Below are 3966 nucleotides of genomic sequence, written 5' to 3' on the forward strand. Positions count from 1 at the left end.
GAGAAGCATCTACATAAAACAAATGAAGGATTTAACCCAGTGTCTTCTATGTGGTAAGTGCTTAACAAATGAGACCTACAAGTAAAAGGTGAAAAAGCTAGAGCAGTGATCCTCAATGAGGAATTCCCAGGGGAATTTTGACAATGCCCAGAGATGTATTTGGCTGACATAAAATATTGTGAAAGGGGAGTGGGGTGGGAGTGGGGCGACGGTGCTCCTGACATGTAGTAGAATGGGCCAAGAATGCTGCTAAACAGTGCACAGGATGGCTCCTCACCACCAAGAATTATGTACCCCCAATGTCAATAGTGCTCAGGCTAAGAAACCCTGGACTAGAAGAAAGTAGTGGCCATGGGGAAAAGAGCTGAAATAGGAACAGAAAAGGATAAGGAAGGAGCAGTGGACTGCTGAGATGGTGAGGGGAAAACAAGATGGTAATTTGGAAGGCAGAGCCCAAATTCTCCTGAGTTGGAGTGGACAGGTGAGCCTGGCCTCTGGCTTACCCCCAGGCAAGCTCTGAGTCCAGGTTTTGAGAGGCTGGAGAAAGTGAGATCAGTCCATTTGTCCAGATCTATATGTTTGTACACAAACTTCATCCTGGATTAGACTAAAACCTGAAGCTCTTCTAATCTCTCTAATCTTTGTGGTTTCTCGAACTTGGGAAATTTTCTTTACAAAAATATTGGATGAGAGGAAGTTGCTCTTAGGGTAAATTTTTTTTTACAAAGCCACTTTCTTTTCCAAAATGCACCTTATTAGATTTAGGGCTTTTATTCTGATAACCTCATGCCACCTCTGTTGTGTATATCTATCTGCAGAGCTGGATCTTGCCATTTAAGAAGGAAATCTACTCCCACCCCACATCCTCTACAGACTCCCCTAAGCCTGTAGAGAAAAAGGAACCTAAGCAGATGGAGAAGCCTCCCTCTCTACTTCCAGGGGGTGTTCACTCTTGCATCTGATTGATGGGAATGCCATGCTGGAGGGAAGTGATGAGCTTATTAATTAGGATTTCCTGAGAGTCAAGAGATAAAAGGAGATTACATCAGCAATTTCTCCCATTGAGTTGACTCTGATTTTTACTGTAAAAAGATTTTTATCTTTGTGTTGGCTAGGAAAGTCATACAGTAATAGACATGGCATTTGGTCAACCCTTTTCCCTGTATTAGCTGCCACTATGCCAGGAGCAGAGTTAGAGGTGATGTCCATTGGTTGGCCCCTTAGACTCACATGCTGCCATTCCTCCTTCTCCTCCATCATTGGCCCATTAAATGATTTACTACAGGTATTTCAAAGGATGAAAGTAAAACCAAACACAAGTTATTCTTACATCTCTACAGCATGCTCAGGTATATGAAACACTTCTCAGTGAATTTTCTCACTTGATATTCACCATAATCCTTTCAGATATTATTTCTTTGTCTATTAGAAAGCCGAGAGTCATAAAAGTCTGATAATTTTCCCTAGGTCACATAAATAAATGATAGAATCAGAACTAGAGTACAGGTCTTTTGGTTTTTAGTATAGTATTCTTTCCCCTGTGCAACTATTCAATCTTGCATCCATTTGTCTATTTACTGAGCAAATGTTTGCTAAGCACATACTGAGTGTCAGAAGAGGCTATGAAGAAAATGAATTAATATGAAAATGTATATGTAAAAGGTCCAAAAAATACAAATCTATAAAAACACAAAATACAGTAGTGACTGCCTAGAGCTTGGAGTTAGGTAGGGGCTGGGTGGGTGGCTGAAAGAGAGTGACTGCTCATGAGTCCAAAGTTTCCTTTGGAGGTAAAGAAAATGCTTTTTTTTAAACTGCTGAAAGTGTTAGAAATTATTTTAAAGAAGGTGATCCTGAAACATGCTGTGGCTTGTTTGATCGATTCTGACACCAGACCATGACTTCAGAAGTATTAATGTTGGAAATGTGGAAATAAATAAGAATTTATTTATCTGTCATCTTAATGAAGCTGCAGCTCCAACAGTCATGTCAGCTGAAGTTCCTTCAACTGTTGCATCTGTAGTTTAAATGCCATACATGACATTTTCATGATGAGAATTACAAGTGGCAGCCGGAGACCCTACACACAACAGAGGTGTGCAGTCCATTCTGACCAGCTGTACATTTTGGCAAACAACATTTTCACTCATAGAGTCAAGACCAGCCTAAAAATAAATAAACACATAGAGTTTTTTTGTTTGTTTGTTTGTTTGTTTGTTTGTTGTAGGGTGCCAACTGCATAGATTTCTTCATTTTGAGAGGTTGGAGGAGGTCTTTCCACATTCAGAATATCTAGTAGTGATCTTTCACTTACATAAGACATGAAGCGGTGTTTTTAGAGCCAGAAGTTTAAAGGAAGTTGATTAAATGAGGCCAAGATCTGCTGATCTTAAAAATGGAATGTCTTCATTGTTTCCTGCTAAAACAGTCCTCTCTGGAGTCTGCATAATCATACTAGCATTTGGGACTCCTTGGAATTCTTGTTCCAGGTCAGTATTTGATGGGGCTACTTTTAATCTGCTAATACCTTTGGTGTATTCCATTTTATACAGAATTTTACTACTGTCTGCCATCTCAGCTGGGGCGGGAAAAGGAAATGCTGCCCCACTTACTAAATATTACCAGCTATTACTTGCCATTTGCACTAGTTGCTCCTGTGCTTCATCTTAAATCTTTAACTTGCTTCAATGTGCACGTACTGAATTTATAGCTATATTTTTCTCCCTGATGAGGCCATGGGTGGAGAGCTTGGGAGGAACCTGGGCAGAACACCAAGAAAATGTTCTAAAATTAGACTATGGGGATGCAGTCTGTGAATATACTAAACACCATTGACTACACTTTAAGCAGATGAACTCTGTGGTGTGTACATTATATTTCAATAAAGCTGTTAAAAATGAACTAAGACAATGCTTAGGCTCTAATGAGTCAGTACAAGCAGTACTGAGTAATGAGTCTTGCAAGCAGACATGTTGCACATTGTCTGAGGGCCATTAACAGAAGGATGGAGCCTACAAAAACATCAAGGTGAGGCGGAGTTGCCCACAGTCTTGGAACAGTGCTAGAAGGGGTGGAGGGGAGTTCCAATGGAGGTGACTTTTGATCTGAGGCGGGAAGCTGGAGCAGGAGTTTATGAGTATGAACTGAGCAGGACTTTATGAGCAAAGAAAGGGAGGATACTGGTGGCAACCACTGTGACGTCCACAAACTCTATGGCCATACAACTACTGGAGGGAACTGAGAAGAGGTTCTGGAAGCTTCTGGGACAACCACTTAATTATTGTTTTTCACTTAATTATTGGTTTTGATCTGTTTTTGTTAACTTAAAGATGGTTTTCTTGAAGGGAGGAAGGAAGAAAGAAAGGAAGGAAAAAGTCTTGTAGACTCTCTCCAGACTGATCCCTCTTTAAAACAGAAGAAACTTCCTAATGCCAACTCTGAACAAGTTACTCCTCAACCCCCAAATCATCTTTGGTTTCTCCTCAGGAATGTCCTCCCTCTTCCCCTTCATCCACTGCCCTTCTTCTGCCTTTCTGGCCTCCCTGCAGCGCCTAGTGCAGAGCCAACAACCTCTCTGATGTCCAGTAAATATGGTTGCTCTCAAATCAGAGCTTAATTTCAAAACCAGGTAAATAGATTGCATTTAAAGGGGAGGATATGGAACCACAAAGGACCCCGAATAGCAGCTGCAATTTTGAGAAATAAGAACAAAGTAGGAGGGATCACAATACCTGATATCAAACTGTATTACAAGGCCCCTGTAATCAAAACAGCCTGGTACTGGCATAAAAACAGGCACATAGACCAATGGAATAGAACAGAGAACCCAGAAATAAACCCAAATCTCTATAGTCAATTAATATTCAACAAAGGGGGCAATAACATAAAATGGAGTAAAGATAGCCTCTTCAACAAATGGTGTTGGGAGAACTGGACAGCCACATGCAAAAAAAAAAAAAAAATGAA

The 3966-nt window shown here is 40.6% G+C and overlaps 1 pseudogene; it reads right to left on the bottom strand.

The window, feature by feature from the left end:
- Nucleotides 1-1838: 1838 nt before the first annotated feature.
- Nucleotides 1839-2573, bottom strand: LOC119001673 (mitochondrial fission factor-like; annotated as a pseudogene).
- Nucleotides 2574-3966: the final 1393 nt, after the last annotated feature.

The sequence above is a fragment of the Sturnira hondurensis genome, unplaced genomic scaffold (genome assembly GCF_014824575.4).
Source record: "Sturnira hondurensis isolate 20B ecotype Veracruz unplaced genomic scaffold, ASM1482457v3 Scaffold0017082, whole genome shotgun sequence".
NCBI lineage: Eukaryota > Metazoa > Chordata > Mammalia > Chiroptera > Phyllostomidae > Sturnira > Sturnira hondurensis.